Source organism: Oncorhynchus clarkii, chromosome 26 (genome assembly GCF_045791955.1).
Source record: "Oncorhynchus clarkii lewisi isolate Uvic-CL-2024 chromosome 26, UVic_Ocla_1.0, whole genome shotgun sequence".
Lineage (NCBI taxonomy): Eukaryota > Metazoa > Chordata > Actinopteri > Salmoniformes > Salmonidae > Oncorhynchus > Oncorhynchus clarkii.
Genome location: NC_092172.1, coordinates 19,649,045 through 19,675,691, shown reverse-complemented (window position 1 = coordinate 19,675,691; position 26,647 = coordinate 19,649,045). Strand labels below are relative to the sequence as shown.

Below are 26,647 nucleotides of genomic sequence, written 5' to 3'. Positions count from 1 at the left end.
GCTGTACAGAAACCCAGCCTAAAACCCCAAACAGCAAGCAATGCAGATGTAGAAGCACATTACATGACCAAAAGTATGTGGACACCTGCTCGCCGAACATCTCATTCTAAAACCATGGGCATTAGTACGGAGTTGCTCCCCCCTTTGCTGCTATAACAGCCTCCACCTCTTCTGGGAAGGCTTTCCACTAGGGGACTTGCTTACATTCAGGCACAAGAGCATTAATGAGGTTGAGCACTGATGTTGGACGATTAGGCCTGGCTTACAGTCAGCGCTACAATTCATCCCAAAGGTGTTCGATGGGGTTGAGGTCAGGGCATTGTGCAGGCCAGTCAAGTTCTTCCACACCAATCTCGACAAACCATTTGTGTATGGACCTTGCTTCGTACACGGGGGCATTGTCATGCTGAAACAGGAAAGGGCCTTCCTCAAGCTGTTGCCACAAAGTGGGATGCACAGAATCGTCTAGAATGTCATTATATGCTGTAGCGTTAAGATTTCCTTTCACTGGAACTAAGGGGCCTAGCCCGAAAAAAGAAAAACAGCCCCAGACCATTATTTCTCCTCCACCAAACTTCTCAGCTGGCACTATGCATTGGGGCAGGTAGAGTTCTCCTGGCATCCACCAAATCCAGAGTCGTCTGTAGGACTGCCAGAAGCATGGTTCATCACTCCAGAGAATGAGTCCAATGGCAAAGAGCTTTACACCACTCCAGCCGATGCTTGGCATTGCGCATGGTGATCTTAGGCTTGTGTGCGTCTGCTCGGCTATGGAAACCCATGTTTCCCATGTTTCCCATGAAGCTCCCGACAAACAGTTATTGTGCTGGCGTTGCTTCCAGAGGCAGTTTGGAGCTCGGCAGTGAGAGTTGCAACAGAGGGCAGATGATTTTTACACACAATGCGCTTCAGCACTTGGCATCCCGTTCTGTGAGCTTGTATGGTCTCCCACTTCGCGGCTGAGCTGTTGTTGCTCTTAGACGTTTCTACTTCACAATAACAGCACTTACAGTTGACCAGGTCAGCTCGAGCAAGGCAGAAATTTGACGACCTGACTTGTTGGAAAGGTGGCATCCTATGACGGTGCCACGTTGAAAGTCACTGAGATCTTCAGTAAGGCCATTCTACTGTCAATGTTTGTCTATGGAGATTGCATGCCGTTGTGCTTGATTTTATACACCTGTCAGAAACGGGTGAGGCTGAAATAGCCAAATCCACACATTTGAAGGGGTGTCCAAATACTTATGTATATATAGTGTATTTTAGAGACTATTTATACAGAAAATTGGTATATAAACTGTATTTATAGTTATGACTATCTTAGGTTGACAATGATTATATTTTTTCTGATGTATCACATGCCTTTTATTTTCCTGCATAAGTCAAATCAGGATTATGCCTCTACTGCCACTCATTCCAATTAGACTGGTTTCACCACATTCTGGAACTAGTAATTAAATCATCTCTCTATCTGGTCAGTTCTCTTATGGCTGTGATTTATGTAGATTATAAAAAGAATACATGGCCATTAAGGCCAGCTCATTCCCATAGGGCGGCGCACAATTGGCCCAGCGTCGTCCGGGTTAGGGGAGGGTTTGGCCGGCCGTCATTGTAAAATATGAATTTGTTCTAAACTCACTTACCTAGTTAAATAAAGGTTAAATAAAATTATTCCAAGACGTTCAAATGTTCATAGATGACCAGCAGGGTCAAATAATAACAACAGTGGTTATAGAGGGTGCACCCTATAAATAAATGTTAGTAAATTATCACACAGTACACCAGATAGGACAGGAGAATTTGACATCACATGCCACCGCACACAGTCTATAAATGAGTTTTGCTGCTACAGAGGCAAATATAGCACACAATGATTTATAATACTGATCTCACGATCCTGGATCAATTTAAGGGGCAAAAAATGTACGAGCATGCCAGGAGTCGAACCTAGAATCTTCTGATCCGTAGTCAGACGCGTTATCCATTGCGCCACAAGCCCAGTACTGGCATGTGCTGCCAAAATAGCTATTTTGTAATTCTTAATTTACTGGTCAATTACTGTACATATGCAAAGCGTATGATATGCATATGCAAAACGTATGATATGTTACAAATTCTAGCTAGGTGGATAACGTTAGCTAGCTGGCTAACGTTAGCTAGGTTAGGGGTTAGGATTAAGGTTATAGAATTAAGTTCAGGAGTTAGGTTAAAGGTTTACGGTTAAATTAGGGTATGTGCTGATAACCGGGCACCCCCATAACATTTCAACCCCCTCCTACTGAAATATGGGCAATGTTCTGAACGTTTAATCTCACTCAGTACAGCAGCCCGGGCCCCAATTTTGGGTTGGCAACTGAGTTGCCTGCGTGATGATTACAAAGACTCTAGAATAATGCTAACGTTAGCTACTGTAGCTAGCTAACGCTACTTAGCATTACATATGCCTCTCTTGGCATAGTTTCCGTGGTGGTGCAAAAATAAAATTAACGAGCTTGCCAGGAGTCGAACCTAGAATCTTCTGATCCGTAGTCAGACGCGTTATCCATTGCGCCACAAGCCCGCTGATGATACAAATTGGCATACCAGCGATTTTTTAATTGGTCAATTCCAGGTAAACGATTTGTAGTGAAATTGTATGTGATTGGTTAGCATAAAGCTAGCAGCATGGTCAATCCAGCGTCTACAATAGCCATACAGTGTTTACTGTGATGCAGTTTCTGCAGAAATCAGGGAATTCATACTTCGTGGAGCACAGCAGAGCTGTTGTGAAGGAAGGGAGTTTGTATTTTTACAGGACGTACCGCCAGCACCTACCGTCAACCAATCATCTCATTGCGGAGCTTAATGGAGCCCTCAGCATTGTTACAAAATTTGGGAAGCTGTGTGGTACAGACAGAGCTCGATTTACAACCTGGTTTCAGAGCATTTCGTATTATTCTGTACCTAAATCCGAAGATGTTCCATTTAGTATGATATGTTACATTTCGTATGGTATGTATTAATTTGTGCATGTCCAATAACACATTTGTATGATATATTATGAATTTGCTAAATGTACAACATGTTTCAAATTTGGAAAACATGATATGTTACGAATTCTAGCTAGATGTTAATGTTAGCTAGCTGGCTAACATTAACATGACTAGGTGTTAGGGTTAATGTTAGAGTTGAGTTTATAAAAGCCTCTTAGGCCTCACTCCCCCAATCTGAGATACCTACTGCAGCCCCCATCCACACCCGTTCTGCCTGTCACATTCTGTTAAATTAAAGATCCCCAAAGCACACACATCCCTGGGTCGCTCGTCTTTTTTGTCCGCTGCAGCTAGCGACTGGAACGAGCGGCAACAAACACTCAAACTCGACAGTTTTATCTCAATCTCTTCATTCAAAGACTCAATCATTGACAATTACTGACATTTGTGGTTGCTTTGTGTGATGTATTGTTGTCTCTACCTTCTGGCCCTTTGTGCTTTTGTCTGTGGCCAATAATGTGTGTACCATGTTTTGTGCTGCTACCATGCTGTGTTGTCATGGGTTGCTGGCTTGCTAGGTTGTTGTCTTTAGGTCTCTCTTTATGTAGTGTTGTGTTGTCTCTCTTGTCGTGATGTGTGTTTTGTCCTATAATTTATATTTTATTTTTAATTGCAGCCCCCATCTCCGCAGGAGACCTTTTGCCTTTTGGTAGGCATCAATATAAATAAGAATTTGTTCTTAACTGACTTGCCTAGTTAACTAAATAAAGGTTAAATAAAAAGAAGTCTGGACATTCCTACTTCTTGTGCTTCATGGAGCAGACCTGTTACGAATAATTTGTCAAGGTGAGTTTGTATTTCAACAGGACCTCCCGTCCCCACCTACTGTCAACCAATCATGTAAATACAGAGCAATATGGAGCCCTCCATTTGGGGTGGGCATATGTGTTGTGTAGTTAAATGTTGTGAATATCCTGCGTAATGATAACAAAGAGCTAACTTAGCTAAAGTTACTTAGCCTAACATATGCCTCTGGCGATAACAATGGATATTTTCTGCAGATACTTTTTATTTGAATGCACTGAATCTCGTTCTGTGATTTGGATGGATGGTGCAAAAAGGAAGTGAACGAGCTTGCCAGGAGTCGAACCTAGAATCTTCTGATCCGTAGTCAGACGCGTTATCCATTGCGCCACAAGCCCGCTTCTGATTTTAGCAAGCCATTGCTTGTTTATCATTGGTTGATTCCTGGTAATGTCGTGCAATGACATGGCTTGTGCGTAATTTCTTCGGAGGCGGACAACTATATGATTGGGTTTCACCCTGCTGTTAATATTCGGGGACTTCAAAGATTTTCCTAGATGCATTTTTTGTCCTTTGGGTGGTGGACCATTCTTGATACACATGGGAAACTGTTGAGCGTGAAATTCCAAGCAGTGTTGCAGTTCTTCACACACAAATCGGTGTGCCTGGCACCTACTACTGTGCCATACCTGGTTCAAAGACACTTCACCCTCTGAATGGCACACATACACAATCCATGTCTCAAGCCTTAAAAATAATTATTTAACCTGTCTCTTCCCCTTCATCTACACTGATTGAAGTGGACTTTACAAGTGACATCAATAAGGAATCATAGCTTTTCCCACTAGCACTGACTAGCACTGGGAAAATGTACTTGATACTATTGTGATGTGTTGTTGTCTCACCTACAGTAGCTATTTTAAGATGAATGCACTAATTGTAAGTCACTCTGGATAAGAGTGTCTGCTAAATTACTAAAATGTAAATGTGAAATGGATTCACCTGGTCAGTCTATTTCAAGGAAAGAGCAATGTTTCCTAATGTTGTGTACACTTTGTGTAGATTAAACTAAGCTTCATAAACTAGGTTTTTACACATTTGTGCACCTGCAAAATACATATTGTTGTCTTGTAGGCTTACCGACTGACATGCTGTCTTTTAGCATTCTCCAGACAAGCCTAAAGAGCACCTCTTCCTGTTAGCTGAGCTGTAATTACAGGTTAACAGACAGGTCATCTCCATGGCCCTCTGCTAGGTTCTGAGTGAATAGGTGGATTCTAAGCTTTTCAGTAGATCTGAGTTTTAATAATATCCATCACACTACTTTGAAATATCTGTAAGAAAATAATTTGATATGAAAACTGATCAGTGCAGACAGCCGTCGTGCTATCTGATATAAGACAATGGTGCTCGCCCCACATTGTTGCATGTAGCCAAGCAGTTCTCTGAGAGTTGCAGTGTGGAAAGTGTTGTAATTCAGACGAAGCGACAAAAGGACATGGATTTGTTAACCATGTCTGCTATAGGAGCCATGTTGACCTACGTATATAGTTGTTATATAGTTGTTGTGTTGTGCTGTCTATGGTTTGTCTGTCTTTGTATATTCCAATTAATTTCTAGGCTAGTCCTACAGTAGAGGGCACTATGTTGGGTCACGGGTCATGGTCACATGTAGGCCTATATAGACACACAGGTGACCAGTAATTAGGGATGCATAGGTAAGGAGAGCATACTATTCTTGCTCAATGTTAACCCTTTGGAACTATGATATGGCAGGTGGTAATTACATCTGCCAGTATCTAATTCTTGTTATTTTAATATTTGCTGCTAATAAATGGACAAAAGACCGAACTAAAAGTTCAGGTCTGGAAAGCAGATATGTTTTGCAAGCATTTACGAACATTTGCAATCCAGCCTGTGCTGCCCTTTTCCTAATTTGCTGATGGTCATCAAATGTTGTATGCATATTATGGAACATACGTTTGTAGAAACCATTTGTTGATCAATTGTTTTTCACCCCCATTTGTTTAATCGAAGTGTGTTTGTTATTCATTGTTGACTGTTAGTGTCAAATAGCCTACCATTTGAATTGTTTGACTTTATGGATTCATACACTAGATGGCGCCAAATGACTAGAACCTTTTTACTCATATCCTTCCAGGAGGAAGGAGCGACTTTACCTAAATTCAAAACGGAAAAGTTTGTAGCCTTTCTTTCCCTGCCCTTGATGCCGAGTACTTGCGGAACTGAAGGACTCGAGGACTCGAGGGGGGTAAGTAAATGGTGAACGTTTCGTTTAACTTTCTAGTAGGATTTCCGTCCTATTTCCATCATAAACCCACCCACTGCAGTCATTTCAGATGTGCAATGAATGGCCCATAGCCTCCTCCCAACATTATTCCATACGGAGGCTCAACTAATAACATTTTGACACATAATAATGGTGTATGCGTTTTGAACTCTACTTATGGAAAATAAGCTTGATCGGTCAAATACTGTGTCATATAGGCCTAATCAATACTAATTTTAAAGAACAACTTTGCTCTATACTCCTCAAATGGGGATCTGCCCGCAGGCGGCCAGTTGCCCATCCCTTGCTTAGGCTATGTGTTTGACACCCATCCAAGACACCAGTCGAAGACACTTTATTTCGGACATTTGTGGCGCGCGTTAACTTACTGGAAAATCGCAACGAAATCAATTGTAAAGAAATATCTCTCACACACAGACACGCACGCACACACACACACGCACACAGACGCACACACACACACACACACACGCACGCACATGTTGCCAGGTTACCTTGTTGTTGTTGGCCTAATTTACCAACGTATAACAACTGACTCACACACATGCATCGAAATGGCGTGTCTCAATGATATATCAACATGTTATTGTTTATTATAAGGAGGCATGTAATAATGCAAACAAATTAAAACACATGAAACATGTTATTATAATTTAATGTTAAACATCTATAATTCTTGATCTCTGAAACTGTGCACTGCCATTTGTTAGAACACAACTTTAGTTCTAAAGTTACGTATTGAACACTTTCATTAATTTGCTAACCAACTGCAATAACAAAGCCAATTTAGGACTATACAAATCATTTTAAAGTCTTGTCTGCACCAAACATGGAAAAGATTGCATTTGACTTCTTCAAACAAAACAAGGACTCTTTGTGCAGTGAATCTAATTCCTAGGTTTAGTGTGTATTATATTCGCATATTAGAAAAAATATCTTATAGAACATTGATTGTAGTTTGTAAACTTTTTTAGAAGATGAGAATATGCATTGGGGGAGAAATATAAAATATAAACTATCTATTCTAGAGTAGGATGTTTGTGGCTCGACTATAACTTTGGTGATTTAATACCATCATTTCTGATATATTACAAAACATCTGACACAAACAATTAGCAATCCTATATTACAATGTTGAAACAAATTGAAATAGACCTAACATTTACGAAATTCTCTTAATTGCCCAATTAAGATTATATATTGCATTTTCGATTACAAACGTTATAGAGGTTATGCCTAGAGCATATCCCATTGACTTTACAGTATGATAGATAACACGAGGAATGAAAAAAACATTAATCGAGCACTAGATGTCGGTATAACCCAAGTCAGTTGGACCATTATTCAAACCTCGTCATGAATTTCTTATAGGCCCATCCTCTCTTTTCAGATCACGGTCAAACCACGGGTCAGTGACATAAAATTAAGATTAAAAAGTCTATACGCACTTCAGCATTATTCGATGTAATCGATTTACGGATTTCAAAAAACTGCTATTTGGGATATATTTCAACAATTTGATCTGGAGATTCAGCAGGTTAATATGTGTGAATAAAGGCAATGGAAAGAGATCATTTTTAGGCTGACCTGGGTAACATCACTGCAGGCATTTTATTTTGATAAACGATTTTACAATGCATTATCTGACAATGGCTCGCACAATTGGTTAACAAGCTAGTAATCCGTCTGTCTATAGAGACACAAGCACTTAACCTAACCTTAAATTACCCTCTCTACAAGGAGAGACCGGACTCAGTGAAAGCACCACTTTGTTATAACAAAACCCAGGGTTTAGAGGTCAAGAACTGACCCGCTATCTCCGCGACGTGTTCTGTCACTGCCTGAGCCATCAACCCCACAAAGTCCCTCGTGACATTAGTCCGTGACATTAGTCCGTGACATTAGTCCGTGGCATTAGAAATGCTTCACTTGAAAGCCCTACCCAACAGTGCAGTATTCAATATAAAAAATTATAACTAATTGGAAAAATTTAAAATAATAAAAACACGAGAAATAAGAAATAATAGAGGAAGATATATAGTGTGTGTGTGTGCGTGCGTCTGTGCGTGCGTGTGTGTGATCGAATTTAGTAAATAGCCAAGTAAAGACAATCTGCCTCACACAAGTATAACCACATGATTTTACCAAAAATAAAAACTAGAATGCCTTCAGTACCAATTTTGTTGTTGTTGTTGCATTAGACGAGATGCACAGTCAAGCCTGTCCAGTTATTATACCTACTCCAAAAAGCCTTTAAAAAATAACGTATGCCTTTTAATGCCTTTTTGCCGTTGTCTCGCAAATACATGTATTTCTATTCAAAACATATTAAGATCAGTTTTATTACAAGGTGCTCCATCAATGAGAGCTCGATATTTATTATCATGCATTACCTTTGTTTGGACCACCATCCAAAATGGTACCTAAATGGTACATAAAGGGTACCTAAATGGTACATAAATGGTACCTAAACGGTACATAAATTATACATAAACGGTAAAAGTACACTTTTTACAGTATCTCTGCATATTATTTTCTCTACTTCCCTGTCCGACTGGGGCCAAACGGAGAGAGGAGATCAGAGATAAGTTTCGTCTTCCAAGCCTGGGGAAAATTGAATACCCACAAAACAGTCCAAATAGTTTTTTTAAGATTGATTTGTATGCTGTGATATTGCAAACTTAATTGAAACTTCAATCGGTTTGATAGTTTAGAGAAATTAGATCACGACATTCTATGAACCATAAAAATCGTTTACCCTCCATAAAGTATTTGTATTTCTCTATTCTCATTGCCTATTGGCTACATACACTGCTGGACCGGATCTATTGTCATTGCCTATTGGCTACATACACTGCTGGACCGGAACGTTGTGGTGTAGAATATCTGCTTTCAAACATGAAACATGGAGAGTGCCAAGCATTGAAGGTAAAAAGGGGGATTAGCGAGAAGAAAATGCTCATGCTAAAAGTGTAGACCGCAGACTTAAATAGCTCAGCTGATAAATGAAGATATAGCAAGCTGCATTGATTACGTCTCATCACATAGCACGCACTAACCCATAGCCCACCTGGACAGTTTGCCAAAACGGTTGGAGAAAAAAAATGTCATGCTAAAAAACTAGGATAATATAGCCTAATAAATATCATAAAGACATAGAAATGACATCAACAGATGTATAGTTAATTTATTATGAATAGCTACACAGCATCTTTACTGAGCACATCTACCACAGAGCAGATCTTACACTGAGCACGTATAGTATCAAAGCACAGAACTACAAGGCAAAATCCAGTTTCAATAGATTCCCTCTCTCTCTTTCGATGATAGGGCTATTCTAGCACCCTAATTTCATCCGAATTAGCTTAATTTAAATCTGCCACACCAACACCCGAAGGTGGATTGGGCAATACTGGGCCTAGCTCAGTATGTCCTCATCCAATAACATTCATACAGAGTTAATGGGGGGGGGGGGGGGGGGGGGGGGGTACATCTAATAAACACAAATACACACACACACACAGGTATAAACCTGCGTAAAAGTCACCAAACGTGCATAAAACCCGTGCAATCAAATTGTAGCCTACCCCTTGCCCTAATAAACCATTTTTGGGGTAATCTTTCGATTTTTTTCTTATATAGTGTAATAAACAGGCGGTAATATTATCTCAAGTAGTCTATAGCCTAAAACATGGATAGAAAAAGCGCTCTCTCGTAAAATGGCATACGCGCAAAGCATGATTAACTCACACGTGTATGCTCACTGTTGTACCTGACACACACACACACGCACGCACGCACGCACGCACGCACACACACACACACACACACACACACACACACACACACACACACACACACAGTACAGCCAATAGGGTTCTCTGATGATTTCATCTATCACGGCCTGTCTGTGGGTGCCCATGTGTCAGGTCTAGAGTGTCTCTTTCCCACTGTGTAGCCTGTCTGTGATTGGTCACTCGGCCGTTTGCTGCTGGAGTGACGTCACTGCAGGAGAGAACTGTCAGAGGAAGAAGCATTTAGAGAAAAAACTCTATGCTCTCAGGGTAGTGAGAGCAACGGAGGCACGGAGGAGAGCCACAATGGATAAACTAACGGGCCACGGGAGGACCACGCTTTGATTTATAATCCGTCGAGAGATACCATCTCGTATGCCATCTACGAGAGACAAGTGAAATAACGGTTAAGGGATCTCACAACCTCGGAAATAAACCACCAATTCGACATGGATCGGTTTGAACATCGACAGCACCTTTTAGAAACTGTCTGCCTCCACCTGCTTCGAAGGCGGATTTTGGATAAGAAGCGTTTATCGTTTTCTGTACTGTCCTCACTTCATAGGTAAATCATCTGATTTCATTTCCTCGGTAAAAACCTATTCTATAGGCTAGCCAAATGCTTCTCATCCTATACCGGAACCCTTACTGCTGCCTTCCACGCGGGTGCGCCGCCCTCCATTGGATGGCAAAAGAACCAGGAAAAATTTCCTCGCATTGAAAAGTAAGGATTCCTTATTCAATAGACGTCGATGTGAGTTTATTTCAGGCTATATAGCCTACCGCTAGCTGCAGACACTCATCTTTGTTTACCATATCGCAGCCATCAATTCTGACCATCATTTATATATTTATATACAGTGTTAAAGAGACTGAATTGATCTAGTAAAGCTGGCTAATTATGGGACAACTTAACCTGTGTCTGATCTGATCAACTGTAGCCTAGGCTTATATAGTCGAATGCGCGGATAGATCTACATCGCCATGTATAGATAGCCTCTATGACATGTATAGGCCTATTTGTGAAATAAACGCAGTCCTTTTGGTCATGTAGATACTGCTAGGGGTTTTATTTATATGGTATATTGGTTTTATTATTTTCTACATTAATTTAGTAAGATAGTCGGTGTGATGGAATTGGGCAGTTTCAAATGTAGCCTATAGCCTGGTAACCTAACTGCTTTGTAGGAATATCCTCATCCATACATTAGGATGTGTAATGTCACCCACATACAAAGACATGTACATAAAATATGCAATTATTTAGGCTATTCTGTAACATAGCAATAAAGTTGTGTCAATTTCTGTAAATATTTTAATTGTTGCATTATATTAATAACAAACAACATTGCGTTGTGTTAAATTATTGATGTGTTAAATCGAAATTATTTGGAAATTGCTTACAAGATCACTATTATTCGTGACTTTTTCAATTAAAAGCTATGACGTAAGACGCACTGATAAAGGGAAACGTGGGTTCATCACAAGATTAGTCTTTATTAAAACATGTGCAGAAGGCTCATTATAGATAGACTAGCTACAATACTAAATCCGGTAAAATAATGATGGTCTAAAGGCCTACACGCGTTCTACTTGATGACATGATTTAGCTTGTGTTTTTTACACTCCCTTGTGAGAAATGAATGAATTAGTGAATGAATAGCCCAATTGTGTGTTAGTGTGGGTATCCTCTATGATCTTTTGAAATAGATAATTTTTTCCAGGGGGGGTAAGAAACTAAATGATATCCAGATATATAAATAGCCTATAGACTAAAGATTCCAATAATAATATGACATTAATAATAATAATAATCATCATCATATAATTTCATTATAATGATCATAGGTGACGTGTAGTGCCATGCAGTCCTTACCATAATAGACACAGGCTATTTTTCTGGAAAACTCACTAGGCCTATAATAGCGTACCTACTGCGTGCAAATACGATGCCAATCGATGCAATTAAATCGCCTGTGATATGTTTTTACATGAATTGATCCTAATTATTGTCATAAGATATGTAGTGGGAGTGGAATCCTAAGTGGTGAAGACGGTGATGGTGTATGGGAGCAGAACTATAGGCCTATAAATGGAACATTTCAATGTTAGCCAAGTCCTCCGCTGGTTGAGAGTCTATTGATCGATTTACTCTAAAGTGAGTCGGGATTTAATATCGCGATGATTTAAGTTATGCAGAATTTAAGGATCTTTCACAAAAGGCGGGAAGCTGGTTGCACGTCCAGGCCAGGCTTGTAGGCCTATAGGCCTACATGCTTGTGATGTCACCATGCATGGGTCTATATCAGTGAGAGTAGTTAGAGATGGAGACAGATTAAAACCTTTCCCAGGGTCTTATTCATCGACCCCATGGCCTGCACATCAACTAATAATCGGAAATATTTCTATTGATGTAGGCCTATTTATTATTATTATCTTTTTTAGGGGAAGGGGGCACATTTATGGATACCAATTGGTGGTAGCAGTGTCATTATTAGGCTAATTATTGCATTAACAAAATGTTTATTTTTCATGTTAGGTGGAACCCATACGATACTCTGGCAGTATGTACGAGAAGGAGTCGGTTGCTATCTTTGGTTATCTAGCTGTATGAGTGTTACTCGGCCGTCATAAAGCTAGCTAACCGAAAGTAGGAATGTCCTCCAAACCTGCGACTCGGACAGGAATAAATGGTGTCTGGGAGTAAAGACACAAAATAACATAATTGATATGCAATTACAGGCCAATACCTCAGTGCCTTTCCGGTAAGTTATAACAATTTTCCCTAATCACTTATTATAAACATCTGTTGAAACATTTCTGAATTCCTCAAAACCTGCTACAACCCGAAATTATTTTTAATACGTTTTCTTACTTAATTTAGAGAAGATATTCTCAAAATATAAGTAGGACCATCTTTATAGCATGCCTTTAAATGAAAAGACAACATTTTCTACAATCATGCTGTGAATTGAAGTGTATATTTGTCCCACTTTTGTTTAGTATGCTTGGAGCAAGAATACTCTTTATGTATTTATTTATTCCATCACGCAAAGCATCTGGAGTATTTTTGCCTAAAACATCTTCTAAAAAGAAAAATACTTCAGAAAAAGCCTTTATTCCGTTCAGAGGAATACATAACTTTATCCAGTCATATGAGTGAACTGTAACAATTGGTATTCAGGCCTGACTATGAATAAAGCTTTGTTGCATCAAAGTATCCACAGTTGAGGCTGTATTCCTTATAGTTCTCACTGCATAAATCAGGTTTACATACACGCAAACACATATTGAATTAAGGTTTAATGAAATGGATTAAGATTTGTAGCTCATATTGATATCATTCTTAAAAAGGTGGAAAGGTTTCAATTTTCCAGAAAATGGCCGCTATTAGCCCTTATGACGTATTTAGGCCTACTGTAGTCCAACACCTATGAAAAAGGCTGTCCTGATTAAGATGAGCTATGTAGGCTTTGCCTACCCCTTCCACTGATATTCTGAATAAGCTAGGCTAATGATATCTTTCAATCGATATTAAGTCAAGAGATCCATGTCATTACATAAACGCATCATTTCAGGAATAAAAACATGTAGTTGTGTTCTCACATTGAGTTGTGTTACCTAGAAAGGAAGAACACTTAAGATATTCATGGTTTTTGTAGATTTTAAATGCATTATACCTCCCATGTGAGTCACACAATACTTTTACGCATTGTGTGCACACCTAATCGCCCAAATGATTCAAGTGTCTCAATTTGGACTTTCTGCCTGGCCCTTCACGGTGCTATAGCCGTCCCTCAAAAGGCAACTTCTATAGCTTCTCTTGGAGAACCAAATCCGGGGATGCATTTTCATTCAACCAACAACTCCTCTCAGAGCCTACAGTGGCTCTCAATGACTGGAGCGCGCTCCTAGCTAATTGGTTTGATTCAGTAGGAGGAGGCTATACGCTGGATTTGTGAAACGTCCAAGCGAGCTTTTCCCACGACCGGACAGATCTCTCCATTCAAGTGTGTCACCAGACATTTTAGAATTTCCACTGGTCAACCCAGTTACGTAGGGCCCACCAGTCGCTATTCTGATAATCTCGTCCTTAACCAAAACCGCATCCTATTGATGTCTATTGTGAGCTTTACATTACCCAAGTGTTGGCCGATATCTAAATTCCTACTCAGGTATTTTAATACTGAGAGTAGGCTAGTTGTTGATGATGGAAATTAACAACTACTATCAACTCACTTGATTTGAACACTTCATATTCTAATCAATCTCAATATATGTTTAAAATATCCATCTATACTTATTTATTGTAGCTTCACCTTTCTTCACTAACTGCATGCTGATTGCACCTCTACTCTACTCAAAACAAAAGCCTTGTGTCCTCCAGCCTGCCTATCTGAATCTCCTCATCAATAACTGTAATGCAGGCTCTGGTCCAAACAATTCCCAAAAAAGAAGAATGGAGACATTATCTAAATCAAGCACATCTATCTCACCACTCTATTCTTCTCTAGGCCTAATCCAAATAAACATGTCCTTTGAATGTTGTAGAAGAACCCTTGGCATGACTATTCTATAACCCGACAATGATCAAATTAATTGTCGCTGAATGTTAGTGATGAGAATTCAAGCGTATTGTTTTAATGGATACGTGTAGTTTTTTTTTCACTATTGCATTGTATTGTAGTTGGAAATGTCTTTGTTATTGTCAAAGGTTGATCCAGTGCCCTTGTCACTGCAGTGGCTGCCTGAGATACACACAGAAACTCTGCAGTGTGAACAGCACACGCTGTCTACTATATGGTAAGTAAGGTATACAGTACATGTGCATATTATATGGTAGAGTAACAGCTAATGGCAGATATAGAGAGGCATGATGAGAGGAGAGAATATGAGAGAGAGGTTGAAAACAGAACATGAACATGAACCAATCGGGTGTGAATGACAGGTGCTAGGATGCAGCTCCGTGCCTCTTGGCTTCAGGTTTCTCTATGCCTCCATGGGAGCCTTGGTGGAGATGAAGATGTGTAAAAGCTCCAGTATGTTCCTGGTTTGTGCTGGTGGCAGCATGACCCAGATCTGAGCTGGCTCCCTGTAGTCGTCAGGTTCTGACGCTGCTGCCTTCAGCTTTGTACTACAGAAAGGAGGAAAGAGCAGAGGAGGAGTAAAGGAGGAAAAATGCTGAAACTTCAGCATCTGCTTCAGCCACTTCTTTCCTCTGAATCCATTCTGTTTACAAAGAGGCTGTCTGCCTGTTTCATCTCATGTGGGTTTTGTTTTCCGACCCGCCACCCACCCACCACCCACCCACGTTTCTCACTGATCTTCAAAAAATGCATTCTCCCTGAAGATGGAGGAACTATAGTCTCCATCTCCCACTCCCTCTGTCATTCTCTGCTTTTATAGGCTAATCATAGAATAACCTCCTTTATGGACTCTAAATTCATTTGACTTGACACAGTAGCAAGCAGATTGCTATTCTGAGTAGATCTTACAGCCTGAAACTATATTTCCTTTTATTCATGAAGGCATAGATTAGAACGCTAAAATAGAAATTAGTATTATGAGTCTCTTTTACAACAATTTAATCATGAATCTTTTTTTGTGAAATAAATAACTACTGATGAACAAGTGCGCTCTTTGCATTAGACCATCTGCTAAACGGGACAACGCACCACAACAAAGCATTTTTTGCTGGCAAGATCTAGGCTGGCTGGCGGGTAATATTTTTTCTCCCCGGCATCTAACCACTCTCTGACGAGCTGGCAAACCCTTTAATTAATTAACGATGTTGAGAGCGGCTCGTTCTCTATTGTCTCTAATACACTGACCCCCTCCCACGGTCTGAAACGACAGCAGGCTCACATACACACTAAAGCAACATTGCAGCCACTATGGGTAGCACAAAGCCAGTACAAAACATACCATACAGTCTACTGTACACCATTGCTTGAGTCAAATAACCAGACTGCACTCTATTAAGATTACTATCAAAAGCTTCACCCAGAGTCTAGTACCTTGTAGTGATGTGACTGTCAGATACAAAGGAATTACAGTTATTCTGTCCTTTTATTTCCCTAAAGACAGATTATGTGGTAGTTGCCATGGCAGTGATAAAAGGGGGTCTGTTTTGTGCTTTATTTCCTCCACAGTGACTGCCAGCCATTCACACCAGGTCTGGATTGAGCGAGGGAAAAGTGGCACAGTCGTCACAAAAAAAGGAGAAAGCAGGAGGGGAAGAAAAAGGCCAACCCCCTTGTCCCTCTTCCCTTAAATCTCCATCACCGGAAGCCTTTGGTGCCATCTGTGCCCCCGGAGAAAAGGACGGACGAGATGCCTCCACCCTGTGCCAACGGGGACAAAGGAGCTGCCAGTTAGAGCGGCCCCCCTCGCAGGCAGCCAGAGGACTGTGTGACTGACTGGGGCTGAGCTACGGAAGCCATCTTGATGGAGAGTCTTGCTGCTGCTCCTAAAATGGCTGTGTTGGCATGAGGTAGGGCTGGCAGCACCATCGGTTCTATCGGGCTTTTCTCCATCACTCCCCTCATCAGTAGGCTAGCCTCTGTCAGCCCTCTCATCTTGCCCTCTCCAGTCTGAACTGGCTAACGAGTGTGGCAGGGTTTAGGAGATATTAGATCAATTAACGCTTGTAGGCTAGAGAAAAAGCAGCCCCATCCATTACTGTTTAGATGTTAACGAGGCATTGCATTAACGAACTGACTATAGCCTTGTTTGATTTTTTGATTGTAATGTGCACACTTTGCAACAGACAAGCAGTTCTATATTTTTTTAGAATACACCACATTAAATACACGTATTTCCATATGAATAAATATTTATCTCTTAAATAATCCTAATTTTGAACATATATCTTTCTCTCACACACGCACACGCATGCACACGCACACACACACACACACACACACACACACACACACACACACACACACACACACACACACACACACACACACACACACACACACACACACACACACACACACACACACACACACACACACACACACACACACACACACACACACACAGACACAGACACAGACACAGACAGACAGACAGAACACATACAATCCTTGCACTCTCAGGTTACATAAATCTGGTCATGTCAGATGATGATGATGCCATTGTGGCCTTTAGCCACAGAGCAGAGCTAGCTCACTCGTTGGTCATTACACCTTCAATCAGTCTCAAACCTACGATCAACCCTCACATCTCAAACCGCTGTTTGTCTCATACACACATCTTACATATGTGTCTCACATCTAAACCCACTTTTCTCATACTTAGCTTACAACTTCTGTCTCACTCGCGATATGTCTATTGTGTATGCATTCATGCCTCATACTATAATGTGTCTCCTACCTATGTACATCTTCTATGTTTCACGACTATTGTCCATAATATGCACATTCATATGCACCCTGCCACATGTCTTAGAGCTACATTTGTTCCTGTATATTCTGTAATTTCAAAGATCTGGCTATTGCTTACGTTGCACATGGAATTACAAAATACAAAGTGATAGACCTTTTAATTTTCCATCATTGCACCTCATTGTTTACTTCCACTCTTGGTTACTTTGGCTACTTGATATTAAGCTATAAACTATTCAAAAAAGGACAAATGTGCACAGGGGGTTTAGCCCTAATTAGTTTCAGTCATTTCAGATGTTGTCTTTATGTATAACAGAGATGAACTACAGTTTATATATCCTTATTATCAGCACTTTTTAAAAATGTATTTACATCTGTCATGAAAAATGTGCATATTCACAAAATAAGAAAGACAACAACAACTATGGTTGTATCTGTGTGTTTATCATAGAGAGGGAAACACGATTTACAGTACAGTAGGCCAGGCCTACCAGTCATGTTGGATGGTGTACTGTACAACATGTTCTGTTTATATTATCATCTGGGTTATGGTGAAGAGTATAATTGGAGTATGATTTTTCATAGCTTTAAATTATCAGTCAATATAACAGGGCAAATGTATTTCTATACAATATATTTCTATACACTATAGATGTTTCCATAGGCACCTCACCTTGAACTGAAAATATGTATCTTGGTCACAGTATAGGATGAAATGATTATAGTGATCAGAGCGGGTCATTGCTTTCATTGCACAGACTGCTGTTGCTATGCAACTTAGAAATTACACGTTGAGACAATTAGCTGGACAATTATGTTAACAAGCTAGGAATATGAATATGGCATGATAAATGGAAAAAAAGGTAGGCTACCTAATGTAGGTTATGTGGTTGATATAACGTTAAACTGATTTTCACAAAGTCTAATATTACAGAGACTGCAAGGCAATATTACATGTATGTAATCTGACAATGTACTGAAAATATTTGATATCGAAAATAAATAATCATATTCTTTTGAACAAGAAATGATTCGCATACTCACTGAAGGTAGGACCTTGTCTGCCTATTTAGAAACCGATGTCCAACACAAACCGGATGCAAAGCACGACCTTGAGATAGGATCATTTGCAATAGAAAACCACAAATAAACGCTAATATTTATAAAAAAATACTTTACATACGGCCTACTTAATCCATCACTATTAAAGACCACATATTTGTAAGGAAGAAAACACCAAAATATAGCCTGTTACTGAATCATTGGCTTTACAGAGATAACAAATAAAGGAAACATTGATGCAACTGCAGCCGTTAATGAAGAGCACCAGACAAGCTCTGTATATTAACATAATTGCATAGAAACGAGGAGAGAATGCAGAGCCCTCTTTAAAGGAACAGCAGCACATTAGAGGCGCGGGCTGCAGCCTTGTATGCGCGTAGGGTTTAGCTGCACGAGACACGCGACAGCAAAGTGGAAAATGTGGGATTAATTTTTGCCAAATGTAAAAATATCCAGTTTAACCGAATATCCCCTAAATCCTGAAGTCCCTTTACTGTAACTAATGAAATGTAAAAGCCAGTGTAGATCATCCCTTACAGTAGGGTATCTTTTTATGAAACCTTTATGGCAGCCAAACAAAACCACACCAGATACAAAGAGAGAGTGACTTATAATTCAAACAGCCTAATGCCTCCTATATGGTAAATATAATGTCAATTGTTAAATTATGATTTCATTTAATTACAAAAAAAAAAATAGGCCTATAGACACGTTCCACCTGACATCATATGGTATATTATGTTTCTATGATATTTTGATTTAGGGATAGTACCCCACTAAATCATGTAGGGAAATAGCATTCATTTGGAGCAACATTAATTCGTATCCCCAAAAAAATGTATGCTTAATTGTTTGTACACACAAGAATAAGATCACAATGCTTGTTGAGTGATTATACATCTTACGTGCATTGGATGAAAGATCTACAGTAGCCTAGCCTACCCATATGTGCATGTATTCATCATCATGTACAGTACATGGGATGATAAATGATTAACCACTATGTATTTTAGTACAATCAAAGATTACTGTAGCTTTAACATAACAAAGAAAAAAATGCCTTTATTATGATGAAGGAAATCCACTATGCCTTTAATACAACAAAGGACAACTGTGCCTTTAATGCCCAAGCAACCTTTAATTAGACTAGCAGTCTCTCCATAGGGGGGAGGGGCCTCCTCATACCTGATTTACATATTCTCAAGGCCTCCATCGCAGATGTGTCACTGCATAGAATACAGGGATGGGCAGATATAAAGAAGCTTACTGGAAGAAGCAAAGGACTAGCTCTACACACAATGTGTTAATTAAACCTACAATCAGTTGTAGGGAATCTCATAATGAATAGCATTTGATGTAAATATGATGATAAGTGTGTGTGCGTGTGTGTGTGTGTGTGTGTGTGTGTGTGTGTGTGTGTGTGTGTGTGTGTGTGTGTGTGTGTGTGTGTGTGTGTGTGTGTGTGTGTGTGTGTGTGTGTGTGTGTGTGTGTGTGCGCGCGCCCAAGGCAAAGCCTATGACATTGAATATGCTTTGTTAAGTCTATTCCTGTGTTCGAATACTATCACATCTGGCTGTTTCAATTAATTAATCATTTCCACTATGTGGATTAGGTGCCATAGCAACTATTCTCACAGAGCATGGATGTGAGTTATTTTGCATTCATGTGAGAGAAAGTTCTTACAGTGATAATTTTCCACCATATATCTGTCATAACATTCTCATATCCTATATATTCTACTTTCAACACATTAATGCAGATACAAAGACTGTTCCGTTTCAGACTGACTGTGGGACTAAAATAGACCTATTTTGATCCTGATGCTTCATGTCCCATTTACTCAGAGACCGTGGGCTTGTATTTGGATGATTCTTACTACTAATTGGGGGGTGATATAGAGAATGCTCTGTCTATAATCCTCCTGGTTGATAGGTTTAAAGGTTATGAAATCTGTAAACATGACTGATCTCTTTGTTTTCATTGGGTGGATTGATTTCATATGGCCTAGTTCCCAGTTAATGAAGAAGACTATTGCTGTTACAGTAGTCTACATGCATATCTCCCCATTGTCTTCAACCCTGATTGTTAACGCTGGACACAGGGAATTATTTGGTGGTGATGTGGTGGGAGCCAGTTGTACAGTATGTAATCAGTGGTTTGGCAGTGAATGCAGTAGCATTGCAATCTAATTCAGCACCTAGGACAGCATCAGATTAAGGCAGATGTTTTTACTGTAATGACTGGTGATGTTGCATTCTGCATGCACATGTGCCGAGTCGATGCACGTTTTAATTAGACATTGGCTGTGTGAACCAAAACACCTTGATTTGAACAACTAGCTCTCACAGTCTCACGTCAGAATTAGACGTTCATCCATGTTTCTCAAATGTCACATTTTTAAGTTGTTGCAAATGTTACATTTCAAAGTGTTTAAGGTTAAGTTTAGGCATTAGCTCCACATTTTTACGGTTAGGGTTAAGTTTAGGCACTACTGTACCTCCAAAGTCTTAAGGTTAGGCGTTAACTCTGAATGGTTAAGGTAAGGGTTAAGGTTTGGAATAGGTTTAAAACAAAAATCTCAAAAACAACTTCCTATCGCTGAATTAGAACAACCAACGTTAAACCCATCCTCCATCCTGTCCACAACACCCTAGCAAAACCCAAACCTATTTGACTGTAAAAGCACTCACTGTTGCCTCTGGTGGCCGGTTTCCACATCATCTCCCAATGTCCTCAGACATGGATGGACGTCTAATATTGACTTGTATCACAAGTGACCTGGCTGGATTTAAATGTGTTCTATAAGAGAATGGGACAATGCTATCTTTCCGCAATGTGACTAATACCACATTGTAGGGTGCCCATAGACACGGAAGTCTGAAATGCACACGTGAACAGAAAGACACACATGCACACACACACACACACACACACACACACACACACACACACACACACACACACACACACACACACACACACACACACACACACACACACACACACACACACACACACACGCACGCAGCATGCACACACACACACACACACACACACACACACACACACTCACACTCACACTCTCACCCACGTACAAAACATCCATACAGATTCCTGTTAAATGTCTCTTTTAGCTCCTGGCACTGGGGAACAGAGCAGAGAGCAACAGTGAGCTGTGATCTTTGAGCCTGGGCTGCAGGGCTGCAGGTCGGTGTAGTGCACTGTGTACTACAGCTGTCTGTCTGTAGCTAGTCTGCCTGTTGGTAAACAGTAGATGGAGTCCACATTATCATTCTGCTCCTGGCTCCCCTCCACAATGACTGCTTTGTGAGGGGAGCTCTTGACGGAGGTCCGCCACCCCTCTTTCCCACCATTGTGTGGGTGGGTGCTGCAGGAGACACAGGGGGTAATGGGGTGGGAAAGACGCTCCAGACCAGACACTGCCAGATGCCTGCATTAGTGCCAAAACCATGAGAGTGCCCCCTGGAAAAGCAGCCCCTCTCCCCGTTTTTCTATGTATTTATGTCTGTGTGTGTTAGTGAATGTGTCTCAGTGTGTGTGTGTGTGTGTGTGTGTGCGTGCGTGCGTGCGTGTGTGTGTGTGTTTTTTGCACAAATGATCAAATTAGTTTAAAGCCCTAAATTAGCTCTTTTTTAAATGATGTTGCACTGTTAAAATAATAACTTAAAGGATCATCAGAGGCATGTGTTTAAAATATAATTCATAGTTACAATGTTGGAAAACCTAAACGTATCTTAACTCACTGAGTACGCTGGGGGTTACTGCCCCTCATAAAAGCTTCAACTACCTTGTGTCTATAACAGCCAGCATATTAATGGTTGTTTATGGGAGAACAATTTTCAATAATTCACAGATGTAAAATCTTTACTGAATTTTAGGATTTAAAAAGGCATAATTTGTTAGTATGGATTAACAATTTGGCATTGAGAATGTCATGTTACATTTGAGCTGGGTGGCAGACTGTATTCCCGATTCCCCTTCTGCCACAGACAGGCTATTAATTAAATGACAATCACAATATATTACCCTGTAAAAGGAGGCAGGCAGAGGGAAAATGAGAGAGAAAGGAGGGAGAGAAGTTGTTTTTACCAAGGGGCAGACAACAATGTTTCACAGCAAGGCATTCAGACAATGATAATAGGTGATAATGTATGCAGGAACAAAATAATGAGAGGTAAACATAGGTAATGACAGAGAATGTGAAAGGAATAGCACAGAATCATGTTTTAAACAGTTGTAAAGAGAGAGAAATTATGTTTGACCGTTAACAGGTTTATCCATTCAGAATGTAAGGTGGTGGGGAGTTTGTGTGTGTGTGTGTGTGTGTGTGTGTGTGTGTGTGTGTGTGTGTGTGTGTGTGTGTGTGTGTGTGTGTGTGTGTGTGTGTGTGTGTGTGTGTGTGTGTGTGTGTGTGTGTGTGTATTTATGCATAGTATCTGTGTGTTTTTATGCACTTCTGTGTGTTTATATGTGTGTGTGGACAGTCAGTGTGTGTGTTGGGGGAGGGGATGTACTGTCTGCCTCTGTGTGTCTGTCTGTGTTTCCATGTAGCTGAGGCTGCAGCTGGCATATTCATAGACAGGGTGAACAGGGGTCTGGGAGCTGTCTGGAACCACCTTGTATTATCCCACTAAGGAGCTCAATCTGAATCAAATGCAAGATATCGATCATACTTGGGTTATGACTATAAAATGAGTTCTTTCTTTTCAGAGTGTTACCGTAGCTCTATTCTGCCATTTCTCATGAGGTCAAGTGGGCTTTTAGAGAATGGGTTAACAATAAGAATAGAATGGCTGTGAATGCTTCTGTTACACCTCCACTGAACACCTAAAGCTGTGGTTCCCAAATCCCACATTGTACTGTAGCTGAAGCCTTGTGGATTTTATCAAGACCCCGCTGCTAAACACAACCAATGAATCAATACAGTTTTTTCACCATGATCCAGGCAGAATTAACAACTGACGGGTGGGTTCAGACCCATGTAGATAAACACATTTAAGTAATCTTCCATCACATTCAATGTTATAACCTGTCCATAAAAGGGACTAAATCACACACCCTGCTCTGAGCTTTGTCTAAAGATTGTATGTTTTACACTCCCTCTCCTCTCCTCCTCTGAGGATACCTCAGCTGCGATCTCGTCTTAATCTGGGGATAAACGCGATTATCCCGCCAAGGATTGTTCTCAGCTTTGTAACGGCAACAGGGGACCTTTCACATCTCTTTTCTTCCCATGGCCCAGTGGCCATAAACAGCGTGGACCCCCAGACATGGGCCTGCCTCAGCATTAGTATGGAGACAGCGGCCATAACAGCCCTAGCTAAAGGCTATGGTGTTTTCACCAAATGTGGGCAAACAATTGGTCAACCAAACAAGTTTTAATGACCACTTCATCATAAATAAAGGCATTTTGTATCAATTTATTGTGGGCTCATTTAGAAAAGGTTAAGGAATGTATCACTAGATAGTCTTCACCTCCATTGTGCTGCGTGTATCTCTCTATCTGCCCATCACTCACACGGCCTGTGAACATTTCAGGCTGTCTGTCAAGTTCAAGTTCACAGCGATGGGAATGTCTAGACTGATTCACATTCAGTACTTCTTCATCTACTTTTGTCAACCCCCCTCCCATCCTCCCCCTGATGGTCGTGTCCAAGGCAGGCTGGGGGAGCCCAGTGTTCTGTGGCGTTTCCGTGGCGTTGCTATGACAGAGGGGCTGCAGCGTTGTTATGGTAGCAGGCCTGGCGGGCCCAGCTATGTGCTGGTGAAAGGGACAGCCTGTCAGAAAGTGTGTGAGAAGTCCCTTAGGTCCCCCTTACAGCTGGGCAAAGGCACCCTGTCCCCCCACTCTGGTCCCCTCTTGTCCCCCCCCGTCCCCCTCCTGTCCCCTAGCAGACAGGCCAGAGCCTGGGAACACAGAAACACAGAGAACATTTTATATTCATTAGACTCCCCTCTCTCCCTCCATCACTCACTCCTTACCTCCCTGTCTCCTTCACTCTCCCTCCATCTTTCTCCCATCCCATCTTTCTCTCCTATGCATCCCTCCCTCCCTCCCTCTCTGGGACAGTAGAAGCAGGACCCTCTCATCTGTCTGCCTCTTCCTACCCTACTAACTGGGAGCTCATCCAGTCAGGTTGGGGCTTTCAAATACAAATGGACTGGAATGGCGCTAAAGACTTTGAGTGAGAACACTGGGGGCTATGTGTATTTGGACATTTTAAATGAACCTGCGTGTGTGTGTGTGTGTGTGTGTGTGTGTGTGTGTGTGTGTGTGTGTGTGTGTGTGTGTGTGTGTGTGTGTGTGTGTGTGTGTGTGTGTGTGTGTGTTTTGTTGAGGTCTCATTCAGGACTGAGGACGAGTATTGAGCATAAAAGGCTGATGATTTGCATAAGCTGCATGCTGTCTGAGGGTTTGGCGGGAGGGGAGCCGCAGAGAAAAAAAATATATGAGAGAACATAAAAAAGAAAGAGGGAGAGATCCCGCATTGTGGAGGAAGAGAAAAAAGAGGGGGCTTGAATAAGGGAGAGGGTGGAAAATTGACAGAGAAAGGGTCTGGCCAAGTCCCCCGGTGGGATTAAATTGTCCAGAAACCTCTCTATATATAATCTGGTGAAATTGGTAATGGTGCGGGTAGACTGCCCCTGTGTATATTCAAAACTTGATGAGAGACAGCTAGATTTGTCTTAGTTGTTAAGTTGATGACAGTTAAGGATGATGCAATAAACACAGTTATCAGAAAACTGTAATATCCCACATGAATTCACAATGATTCTTTGTATTGGTAAAATCTGTCCTTTTCTGTTTCTGTCCTCTCTGAAATTGCTTTGCACATACTGTAACACAATTGTCCTTATTATTCATAACATTTCTATTGGTGTACTCCAAGTACCGAAACTGGTGTTAATGTGTTTTGAATAACCCAATGTAGAAATAGATGGAAGACTGTACATCCACATTTATTTTTTAACCAATCATTCACTGACTGACACATTCCCTGCTCCCAAACTAGATTCCATCAAGCATCAAGGCCAAGATCATTGTCATCCCTCCATCTTACTGTGACCTAAAACAATACTGGTCAATACTGGTAACCAATACTCTGTGTTCTGGGTTCTTGTGTTAAGCAATGTGACATGGGTGACTTACATGTTGTTTTTTTATCTCTGTGCCTCCAGGTCCTGCTGGTGTTGACAACCTTCAGAGGAAGCCTCTTCCATCAGCCCTGAGCCCTGGGCCCTGGGCCCTGGGCCCTGAGCCCTGGCAGTCGGTTTAGATGCACCAGCGGGAATAGCATGTCAGATCCCAGGATGTCACGCAAGGCCTTCCTCATTGGCATCCTCTCCAGTCAAACACTGAGAAATTAGGGCACTGAAGAATCCCCCCTAAAGTTAATGCTTGGAGAGATTTACTGTAAGGACAATGTTTGGAGTTATTTGAAGACATTGTTTGCAGAAGTTGCACACGGATCATCTGGCTGAGAGTGTATAGTTTCAATATAACTTTTAACATTACAGCAGAATGTAAGACAATGTGTGTATAATGTGAAATCTAAAGGGATGAGATCAACATGTGTTCATACCTTAATTTAAGGACGTGTGTGTGTGTGTGTGTGTGTGTGTGTGTGTGTGTGTGGTTTGGTCCCTATTGTACTCTTTAGAGTACTATGGAGTGTACTGGGCTTCAGAGAAGCACTACAGTGCCCTAATGTGTGGGCTGCTTACAAGAGAAGCTCTCTGGATGTCTATCTTCTGTCATGTGCAATTAGTTACTTTATGAATAGAACTGACTACTCTATGCAAATAAATGTGAATGACTCACCCTCTGGCTGTATTGCAAATGTTGTTTAATGTTTGACTGTCACAGTGAAAAGAAAGACATTGTTTGGTGAAGATTCCATCAATTTACTGTATATTCATCAAATGCTGCATTTTTCCAATTACAAATATTATCTGCATGTGTTCATAGTGATCAGGGAATGTTCTACATGAAATGTGTTGGATACAGTATTGAAGCAGTCAGATTAATAGCCGTCTCATTGCCTGATTGTTATTATTATCCTTATTCAGAGAGATAGACAGTTTTGAACATACCTGCAATAAAGAAAGTGACACATACTTGTACACTAAAGTCATACAAAACATGTTTTTGTAATTGAGTTCTGACTTGTCATAACTGTGCTGTTTGAATTGAATGTGTATACAGAATAAATAATTTATAAAAGATGTCTAAAAGATTCTAGTGTTTTTTATTGGAAATACAGAAATTATTGATATTGAAGTTTATA

At 40.7% G+C, this 26,647-nt stretch overlaps 1 long non-coding RNA gene and 3 other non-coding genes across 4 annotated transcripts; 1 reads left to right on the top strand and 3 right to left on the bottom strand.

Annotated features, from left to right (window-relative positions):
• Nucleotides 1–1,926: 1,926 nt before the first annotated feature.
• trnar-acg (transfer RNA arginine (anticodon ACG)) lies at nt 1,927–1,999 on the bottom strand. The gene has a single exon. It is a non-coding gene; the product is annotated as a tRNA-Arg (tRNA).
• Nucleotides 2,000–2,487: 488 nt separating this feature from the next.
• On the bottom strand, nt 2,488–2,560 carry trnar-acg (transfer RNA arginine (anticodon ACG)). The gene has a single exon. It is a non-coding gene; the product is annotated as a tRNA-Arg (tRNA).
• Nucleotides 2,561–4,101: 1,541 nt separating this feature from the next.
• On the bottom strand, nt 4,102–4,174 carry trnar-acg (transfer RNA arginine (anticodon ACG)). The gene has a single exon. It is a non-coding gene; the product is annotated as a tRNA-Arg (tRNA).
• An 8,255-nt stretch (nt 4,175–12,429) lies between these two features.
• Nucleotides 12,430–26,027, top strand: LOC139385012 (uncharacterized). The gene is made up of 4 exons (XR_011628903.1): nt 12,430–12,646; nt 14,596–14,684; nt 16,034–16,374; nt 25,539–26,027. It is a non-coding gene; the product is annotated as an uncharacterized lncRNA (long non-coding RNA).
• The last annotated feature ends 620 nt before the right edge of the window (nt 26,028–26,647 follow it).